At 42.4% G+C, this 10,986-nt stretch overlaps 1 long non-coding RNA gene across 1 annotated transcript in view; it reads right to left on the bottom strand.

The window, feature by feature from the left end:
• The window catches only part of LOC138847881 (uncharacterized), a 36,290-nt gene extending 25,504 nt beyond the window's left edge, over window positions 1-10,786 (bottom strand). The window contains exons 1-3 of the long non-coding RNA XR_011385763.1: window positions 3,217-10,786; window positions 2,809-2,883; window positions 361-400 (exon numbers count right to left, since the gene is read on the bottom strand). This is a non-coding gene — a long non-coding RNA (uncharacterized lncRNA). The remainder of the gene's footprint in view (window positions 1-360; window positions 401-2,808; window positions 2,884-3,216) is intronic.
• Window positions 10,787-10,986: the final 200 nt, after the last annotated feature.

The following is a 10,986-nucleotide window of genomic DNA, read 5'->3' as shown; positions in this document are numbered from 1 at the left end:
CCTTTCCAAATGGATGCATGAGGTGTGACTAATGTGAGGTCTTCCACTGTTGGATTGAGGTATGTCCCAACCACTGGAGGAAACTATGGACACAAACTACCAATGCACAAGGCCAAGAGCCAGTTTTACATCTATGGCTGCAGTCAGCCAAAAGTCCCTACAATCTCAGTAGGGCCCTAGTTCACCAATGGGAGGTTAAAGCTTGTATTACGTCCATAGCAAAAATGACAGTCTTAGACAAATACTTACCTATATCCACACAGGGAAATGTAAGAAAATATTGAGTGAATCCTTAAAGACATATATTTAACTGCATAAATACTCAGATATGTCTATAAAATGTAAATAAATTTCCTTTACCTATATAGCTGTAATTTCACATCTGGGAGACTTCGACATTCTAAGAGGGAAGAAATGTTACTGTCATTATTTGCAGAAATGTCTACTTACACACAACATGTATCAATATATTTACTTATATATACAAAGACATATCAAAAATAATACAAACAGAAATAAACCTATAAATACCCAGTTTATAAGTGTACAAATACAAATACAAATACAAATAAACCTATAAACACAAGTTTATAAGTGTACAAATACAAATGAATTAATAATATACACAACACAGAGACACTTAATCACTGTCTACTGGGACAAGCATGGCATCATAAGCATCAAGGCTTCCTTTGGGAAGTGGCATTATGTTCTTAAACTGTGTGTATGAAATACAAAAATTTGTTCCATTTATATAAATTTTAAAAATTTAAAAATACTTTAAAAACATGTAAACTGCCAATTCCGTGGCTCACTAGGATAATCCTCCGCCTGCGGCACCGGAACAACGTGTTCTAGTCCTTATCGGGGCACCGGATTCTGTCCCAGTTACTCCTCTTCCAGTCCAGCTCTCTGCTGTGGCCTAGGAGTATAGTGGAGGATGGCCCAGGTGCTTGGGCCCTGCACCCCATGGGAGACCAGGAGAAGCACCTGGCTCCTGGCTTTGGATTGTTGAAGCGCGCCAGCCGCAATGCACCAGCCGTAGCAGCCACTTTGGGGGTGAACCAACGGAAAAAGGAAGACCTTTCTCTCTGTCTCTCACTGTCTAACTCTGCCTGTCAAAAAAAAACATGTAATCTAACACACACATATTTAATATATTTTTCCTTGGGCTACTGGATCCTCTACTCCCCTACTAGCAAGCTTGGGGCATAGACACCCAAGCAGCTCTTAGCTAAAACCAATCACTAAGACCTTGTCACTGAACCTGCCCTGACTACAGGAACCTCACTCTTAATGAGGAGCTGGCCACTGGCCATTCATTCCAAAGATATTCACCAGAGGGAAAATAATTTGAATTACCCTTGGGGCTCAGAGACTTGGGTGCCAATGCGGGTGGCTGGAGCTGGCTGACTTCACTCTGGGTTCTGAAGTTACCCTGGAGGCAGTACACATATGCACCAGGTAAGGTGGCAGCCCTGTGGGGCTGGACAGCAAGGTGGGAATCTGGAGACTTCCCAGGGACATGGAAAAGCCCCAGACCTGGAATGTTATATCCTAAATCTTCTAGGTGGGCTCATTGTTTTTCCTTGTCTCTGCCTTTTACGTCAGTAGGAATAAGTAGGAGAATGCTAGTATAAAATTCTTCTTTTGTCTTACGCCTGGAAACTGATACATTTCTAAGATGCCCTTAATGTATTTATAATCTTGGAGAAAGAAAAAAGCAGTTCAGCTAACAGATTGGGGACAGAACAAAAACAGCAAAAAACTACTTGCTATTCCTACACATGTGTTGAAACTCTTCACTCTGCACCCCAAGAGCATGGGCATCATGCTCATTCCATTCTTCTTCTCTCCTTGCACCCTTTTTAAAGACTTACTAATTTCAAAGGCACAGTTACAGAGCTGGAGAGGGAGACATATAGAGAAAGAGATCTTCTGTGTGCTGGTTCACACAGGGCCAGCACTGAAGCACAGTCGGTTAATCTGCACCCTGGCTTTCCATATGGGCTCTGGTTCAAGTCCCAGTTGTTACACTTCTGATCCAGCTCCTTTCTAAGGCACCTGGGAAAGCAGTGGATGATGGTCCAAGTCTTTGGGTCCCTGCACCCACATGGGAGATCCAGAAGAAGCTCCTGGCACCTAGCTACAGATTGGCCCAGCTCTGGCCATTGCAGCCATTTGGGGAAACAACCAGCAGATGGAGGACCCTTCTCTCTGTGTCTCCCTCTCTCTGTAACTTTGACCCTCAAATAAATAAATAAGTAAATCTTTTTTTTTTTTGACAGGCAGAGTGGACAGTGAGAGAGACAGAGAGAAAGGTCTTCTTTGCCTCTGGTTCACCCTCCAACGGCAGCTGCAGCCCGTGCACTGCAGCCAGTGCATCATGCTGATCTGAAGCCAGGAGCCAGGTGCTTCTCCTGGTCTCCCATGGGGTGCAGGGCCCACGCACTTGGGCCATCCTCCACTGCACCCCCGGGCCATAGCAGAGAGCTGGCCTGGAAGAGGGGCAACCAGGACAGAATCCAGTGCCCTGACTGGGACTAGAACCCAGTATGCTGGTGCTGCAGGTGGAGGATTAGCCTATTGAGCCACGGCACTGGCCATAAATAAGTATATCTTTTTTTAAAAAAAATTACCATGTATCAATAAACAACTTGTCTTCTGCTTCCTTCATGCTTCTGAGTCCATCCTTTGGGAGGGCTCAGGTGGGCTTGTTTCTCATCCAGTGCAATACACACTCACTGGTTTCTATCAAACACTTAGAGCTAAATGGTGTTTGTGGAAGAAGGAATGACTTAAGCTTACCTGTTCGACGAGGGCTACAGGTTTTGAACAATACAATCAACTCTCCATAGCTGCAGGTTCTGCCTCTGTAGGTTTCTAATATTTATAATATTAGAAAAATAATATTCTAATATTCTGATATAAATACTAACATTTATACATTGTATATTTGTTACTTATATTCAATATATCTTCGTATATGTGATTACATACATTAGTATCGGTATATTAATCACTATAACTTCTAAGTAAAGAAAATGAATTACAGTGAGCATTATTTTACAAAAGCAAGCCGCACACTATCATCCATCCAACCGCTAACTGCGACCACGTACTCGGATAATCAGCCCCAACTGTAACCTTCTGAGCGTCCGTTGGTCCCCCACTCTCCACCCCCACCTCCCCCTCCAGACCCGCCGCTTGGCTAACCTCATTAGACGATATAAAAGTGGACGATGGGGGGCGCTTGACAATTGGCGCTAACGCACATGGGACAGAGCTGACCAACTGACAGGAGCTCAAAGGTGCACGGACCTGGACCACCTCCACCTCGCTCAACAAGTAGGGGACATCCCGTGAGGCCCTGGTCATCTGCCTTGGAGCTCTCTCCAGCGCAACTGCCCTCAACTGCACGAGGGCCGGCTCCCTGAGGGGGCACCTCCCTCGTGACCTCGGCCACGTGGGCCAGTCCCCGGGTCTGAGCTGGATCTCACCAGAGCAGCCTGTCAGGGGTGCCTAGAGCCGCGTAGCCTCATGGACCAGAAAGTCCTGTGGGCGGGCGGCCTGGGCTGTGGAACTGAGCCCTAGAGGGACTCGCACAACTGATGTGATCCTGTCAGAAGGTATTTTGGGCTTTAGCTCAGAAGAGAGGAAATGACTGATAACCTTGACTACACAAAGTTTAAACAAAATCCACAGGCAAGATAAAAAGACAGCAAAATTGATGTGAGAAACATTCCTTCCAATGACTTGGCATTAAGGATTTTGTTTAACCATTACATACTGCCTTATAAACATGTACAATTTGCATGTGGTTTTTATTTTTTCTTTTAAAAATTTATTCACTTGAAAGCCAGAATTACAAAGCAGTACAGTGAGATAGAGTTTCTATCTGCCAGTTCACTCCCAAAATGGCTGCTACAAGTCAAGCCTGGGCCAGTGCAAAGCCAGGAGTTTAATCCAGTGTCCCAAGTGAGTGGCAGGGGCCCAAGCATTTGGGCCATCTTGCTCTGCTTTTCTTAGGCCATTAGCAGAAATCTGGATTGGGAGTGGAGCAGCAAGGGTGTTAACCAGCACCAATATGGGATGCCCGCATTGCAGCTGGTGGTTTGACCCACCATGCCATACATTTATAGGAAAGTATATTGATTTCAGCATTATATATTATAATAACCAAAAACTGAGGCAAAGGAATAACAGGCATTCTGTAGGAACAGCCAGATTAAATTCTAATGCATCTGTACAGCTTATTACTATGACTTTGCAGCTTATTTTTAGTGAGGTAAATATTGTTCATGCAATGTTGAATAAAAGTACAAATTACAGGGGCTGGAGCAGTGGCGTTGTAGACTAAGCCTGTGCCTATGGCGCCAGTTCATAGCCCCACTGATCCTCTTCCAATCCAGTTCCCTGTTTAAGGGCTGGGAAAGCAGTGGAAAACAACCGAAGTGCTTAGGTTCCTGCAGCTGCACTGGAGACCAGAAGAAGCTCTTGGCTCCAGGCTGTGGGTAGGCTTACCTCTGGCCGTTTTGGGTATTTGGTGAGTGAACCAATGGATAAGATCTTTCTCTCTGTCTCTTCTCTCTCTAACACTGCCTGTCAAATAAACAAAATCTTTAAAAAAATGAAATTATACATTTATCTCTTCAGAAAACAAAGGAATAAAATTACAAAAACAACAGAAATTTTATAAACATAAAAATTAAATTGCAAGCTACTGAACACTAGCCAATTGAAAAAATAAAACAGGAAATCAGGAAGTGTCTTGAAAGAAACGAGAATGCAAATATAACATATCAAAATCTGTGGAATATAGAAAAAGCAGTGTTAAGAACATAGTTTATAGCAATAGAGCTTATACCAGAAAAACAAAAGAATGTCAAATTAACAATGTAATGATGGAAATCAAGGGCTTAGAAAACAATGACAAACCAAACCCAAAATTACCAGGAGGCAAGAAATGACATCAGAGCAGAAATTAACGAAACTGTAACAAAAATAAAAGAGCAACAAAATGAAAAGGTTTTTTTTTTAAGAAACAAAATAGGCAAACCTTTAGACAAACTAACAAAAAGAAAAACTAAAATAATAAGAGATAAAAGATGTTACAACTGACACTACACAAATACAGAGGATCATAAGCAACCACTATGAACAGCTAAATGCTAACAACCTTGAAGAAATGGATAAATCCCTGGATATATATGACCTACCAAGATTGTAGTAAGGAGATATAAAAAATCTGAACAGACATATGGCAAGCAATGAGCTGAAGGAGGAATGTAAGAACTTACATGAGTGAAACTTTCAAGATCTGAAGGTTTTAATATTGAATTCTCCAAAATATTTAAAGAGGGACCAATACAATATATATTTACAAAACAATACAATACAATATACAAAATATTTAAAGAGGGACCAATACAATATTATTCCAAAAATACTGAAAAGAAAGGCACTCTGTCAAACCCCTTATATGAGGCCAATATTATTCTGATACCAGATCTAAACAAAGACACAACATAAAAAGCAAACTACAGATCAATAGTCTTGATGAACATAGATGCAATAAATTCCAACACCATATTAGCAAACTAAATCCAGCACTACATATAAAAGATGATCCATGGGGCTGGCACTGTGGCATAGCAAGTAAAGCTGCTGACTTGTCGCTCCCCCTCTTCGTGGAGGAATGACACAGGACCCTGCGCTGTTCTTTCGTCTGCTCGGCCCTCCCCGGGTTTGCTGCTGGTCCTTCCCGGGTTGGCTGCTGGTCCTTCCACCTCCGTGGAAGGGCGGTTCCCCCTGCCACATTCCCCACTTCCGCGGGGGAGCGGCACACCGCCGGCCGGCTCTCTCGGGGGCTGCACAGGTGTTCCCCTTAGATGTTCCTGGTGCATGCCGTCTCTCTCCTCCTTTATAGTCCTCCTCCGCCAATCCTAACTCGGCTGCCCACACGCCGAGTACGCTGCTCTCCTCCAATCAGGAGCAGGTCCTGCAGCTTGTCAAGTTGGTGAGAGGCAGCTGGGTAGAAGCTGTTGCCTCCTCTCCCAGCGCCATATTGTGGGAGAGCAGATGCATAGAATAAGTCTTAATTCCAGTAACTTAGTCCAGTCCGGGTTGCTCCCCACACTGACTACAGTGCCAGAATCCCATATGGGTGCCAGTTTGAGTCCCAGCTTCTCTAATTTCAATACAGCTCGGTGCTATGGCCTGGAAAAGCAGCAGAAGATGGCTCAGTCCTTGGGCACCTGAACCTGAGTGGGAGACCCAGGGTAAGCTCCTGGCTCCTGGCTTCGGATCAGTGTAGCTCCGGCCATTGTGGCCAGTTGGGGAGTGGACCAGCACATGGAAGACCTCTCTCTTTCTCTGCCTCTCTCTCTCTCTCTGTAATTCTGATTTTCAAATAAATAAATCTTTTTTAAAAAAAGATCATACATCATATTCAAGAGAGATTATCCAAGAGATCAAAGAGTGGTTCAACATTTGGAAATCAATAAGCATCCTAAGTCAGACTAACAGAATGAAGAACAAAAACCATGCACAATCCACTGAAAGAGATGCAGAGAAAGTATTTAATAAGATTCAACGCCCCTTCATAATAAGAATTCTTAACAAACTAGGTATACAAGAGACATCCCTGAAAATGATAAAGGCAACAGATTACAGTCTAACAGCAAATTTCATATTAAATGTGGAAAACCTGAACGCATTTCTCTAAAATACGGAACAAGACAAGGCCATTCATTTTCACCACTCTTACTCAATATAAAAAAATAAAGGCCATAAAAACCAGAAAAGAGGAATCAAAATATCCATGTTTGTGGATGACATGGTATTGTACGTAGAAAATTCCAAAAATCAGTTACAACTGGAGAAGCAATATCGTAAAGTCACAGGCTACAAAGTCAACATACAAAAAGAGAATTTTTATACACCAATAATGATCTTGCTGAAAGAAAAATCAAGGAAAGAATCCCTTTCATAAAATGTACAAAAATTTATTTAGGATGAAATTCAATGAGAGCTCTTTACAATGAAAAGTATAAAAGTATATGATGAAAAAAATGGTGAAAGAATCAAAAAATTAAGATATTCTTTGCTCAGAGATTGAAGCATTAATGGCATTAAAATGTACACACACCTGAATGAATCTATAGGTTCAGTGTGAACCATATGAGCATATCAATGGCATTTTATACAGAATTAGAAAAACGTATCCTACACTATGGAACCACAGAATGCAAACAAGTCAGGAAGTCCAGATTCCCCCAAGATCAAGCTGGAATCTCAATACTTGATTTCAAAGCACACTGCAAAGGCATAGTAACTAAGACAGCATTGTACTGGCATCAAAATGGACTCATAAATCAACAGAACAGAATAGAGAATCCAGAAATTCATCCATGTACATACAGTCAACTGATTTTTGACAAAATTGCCAAGAACATACATTAGTGAAAGGTTGTTTCTTCCAATAAATGGTGCTGGGAAAACTGGACATGAAAATTAGATCCCTACCTCTCACGATATACAAAATAAACTCAAGATAGATCAAGCACCTAAGTGGAAGATGTCAAACTATAAAATGGATACAAGAAACCCTAGAGCGAGTACTTCAGGACATTGATATAGATGATGATTTTTCAGACAAGACCTCAAAATCACAGGCAACAGAAGCAAAACTAGACAAATGGTATTGTATCAAACTCGGGAGCTTCTGCACAGTAAGAAAACAATCATTAGCGTGAATGTACACCCATCAGAATGGGAGAAAATATCTAAGTTCCTTACCTGACAAAGGACTAACATGCAGAATGATGGATGGTCCTTGATGCATTGTGATTTGGCTTATGCATTTGCAACTTGATGGTTTGTGACAGTGTAACCACACAACCAAGCTGATTTTCATTTCAGTCTAGTTTTCAATAAATTACATGAACTGGTCAGCATGTCTGGACTAACCAAATTTAGGTTAAGATGATTTTGCCCAGATAGGATAATGGGAGAGTTCTGCAGATGTTTAAGGCAAGCTAGAAGAAGCTCCAGTTGTTGCTGGGTTAGACATATTAAATATATTCATTTTCAGCTTTGATGTGCTCATTGGAACATCACTCCATTGTAAGTTGAGGGGCATCTCTATATTGAAAGTGGCCTAGTGCTGTTCCAAAGCTGGCTGTGTTCATGCTGCTTGCCCAGGCACTGGGGCTTCTGGGCCAGCCAGTTGGGCCCTGCACGCTTGGCTGGGAAACTTCTGTGAGCACATGGCTGGAGCTCGGCACAGAACTGGGGAGGAACAGCAAACTTTGTGGACTAGATTTATTTTCAAAGATTTCTTTATTTATATGGAAGGCAGGGTTACAGAGAGGCAGAGGCAGAGAGAGATAGGTCTTCTATCAGCTGGTTCACTCCCCAGATGGCTGCAACGTCTGAAGCTGTGCTGATCTGAAGCCAGGAGCCAGGAGCTTCCTGCAGGTCTCCCACGTGGGTACAGGGGCCCAAGGGTTTGGGCTGTTTTCTACTTTCCCAGGGCATAGCAAAGAGTGGGATTAGAAGTGGAACAGCCAGGAATTGAACCGGTGCCCATATGGGATGCCAACACTGCAGGCAACAGCTTTACCCACTATGCCACAGTGCCGGCCTCATGGACTAGATCTTAATCAGCAGCCCAGATGAACTTTAATAAACCAGCCTGACATTTGTAGCCTCTCAAGATCCATACACACGAATCCTTTAATCAACACCAATTTGTGTCCAGACTTTTTATGGCTTGTGAAGTCTGAGCAATGCTCTGGTTATGGAAATGCAAAGGACTTAATTATTTTCCCCAATTATTTTGTCAACTAAAAAGTGAACCAGGCATAGCACAGTCATGGGAAGAAATTCAAGTTTATGGAAGATCCTCCTATACGAACGCCCAGTCTGCACAATCTGGAAGCTAGAAGCTGAAGGCACCATTTATCATCTTGCCAGTATTTCACTTGTAGATCAGACTGATAGTTTCTGCATTACATTTTCCCCTTTGAGTTCCTGGATTCTCTGCGTGGTATTCACGGAGACCCACAGAGGAAGGCATTTTTCAGGTAATCCTAATGGCAAAAACTGACTGTTGATATGTGTCTTGGAGGACAAGGAAATTATATTTGCTCTTTGCTCAGCATCATTATGCCTCCTACCCATTTTCAGTTTTAATTGGCAGTGACACAGCGGAAGTAGAAGATGGGCCAAGGTCCTGAGTCCCTGCACCTGTGTGGCAGACCTGAAAGAAGCTCCTGGCTCCTGGCTCCTGGCTTTGGATCAGCTCAGCTCTGGCCATTGCAGTCATTTGGGGAGTGAACCAATGGAATGGAAGACCTCTCTCTCTCTGGCTCTGCCTTTCTCTGCAACAATTTCAAATAAATACAATAAATCTTTAAAAAGACTCTTGTCATCATTCCCCAAGTAAACCACAAAATAGAGAAAACTGAGGTAATAGTTTTATAAATCAAGTTCAGAGGCAAGATGCCATTGCCAGATGTTTTATGCCTCTCACATCCAGTATTGCAAATAAATTATACAAATGTTAAATTATACACATGTTAAAGAAAAGAAAAAAGAAAGGAATCTGTGCTCATGGCTGATTTAAACATGTTTATTGGTGTCTCTCCTCCCTGTGAACCAGAGCTGCTCCTGGGTTTGCTCTTCACTGTCACATGGTGTGGAAGGCACTTTGTGGGACTTCCAGAGTTCTGTCTGGAAATGCCATGAGCCTCTGCCAGGTCACTGGTGTCACTCATCTGTGGAGCCCTTGACCAGCAGATCAGCACTTTGCATGCCCCAGGGCTCCCCTGATGTAGGAAACCTAGGTCTCATGGGAAGTTTCATGTAGCCCTCAGCCTGAATCCAAGCTCCACTGCTTGTCTTGAGTGACACCATCTCCAGACAACTCCAACTCCCCAATGTGGATTCAGTCCCAGCCACTAACTCTTCCCTCAGACCTCAGACATCAACAAGCAGATGTGGGCCATCATCACCATGTGACCTTTGAATTTCTCTCCCTTTTGGCCATGAGAAAAATAATATGATGATTACATATATTTTATTTATATATATTTATACATTATATATGCTTACACTTATATAAGCACATGTATAATTTTATGTATTATATTTATATTAAACTATATATAATTTATTATATTTATTGCATTTAATCTTATCAAATTTTGTTTGAAAGAAAATTCCATGTTAACAACAAGAGAAACAACATAGGTGTAGTAGAGGTAAAAGGTACAAAACATGTATGAGAAATCTTCCTTTCCTTCCTTCCCTCTGTCACAACCTGCGAGGCCTGGCTTCTGGAAGAAACTTCTGTAACACTGCTGCATAACCTTCAATATCGAACCATCCAAACCAGGCAGCACTGACACTGTGGTGGGCTTCATTCTAGGGCTTGGCCTGCATTTATCCCATCTCCGTCCATGTATGCACCATGTGATGAACAAATCAGATCCTTCAACATTGTCTTTAAACATTTGAAACAATCTGAGATGAATCCTTAAAACTGCCTATATTTGCTTACTATGGTATGATAGATCAATACATGTGGACAACAGATACTCATTGAATCAAGGTAAAATTATCCTCTCTGAAGAGGAAACCTTTGGTCTCTGCTTTTCTATTTGCTCACAAAATGAAGATTATTGTGAACTGCAGCAAACTACACCATGCTGAGCACACAAGAAATTATTCCTTCTACTCAGTCACTGCCTCTTTCTCTATCTCTCTCTTTATCTCTCTGTCCACACTTGCCCTATCCCTCCCACCCTCACACAAAACTTTTCTCTCAAGCTGCAGACCCCTACAAGTCTCCATTTTGAACAACAGCATACTGCCTCTTCCTTCCCTCCCCTGTCCACCCACCTGCTCTGCTGAGTAACCTCTGAAGAAAAAGCAGCGCCCTCTGTGATGATGCAGGTTTTTGCACATCAGTATTTCCCA

This window comes from Oryctolagus cuniculus, assembly GCF_964237555.1.
Source record: "Oryctolagus cuniculus chromosome 17 unlocalized genomic scaffold, mOryCun1.1 SUPER_17_unloc_2, whole genome shotgun sequence".
Taxonomy (NCBI): Eukaryota; Metazoa; Chordata; class Mammalia; order Lagomorpha; family Leporidae; genus Oryctolagus; species Oryctolagus cuniculus.
Note: the sequence above shows the minus strand (reverse complement) of the source record. Positions and strands in the feature narration are given on the sequence as shown.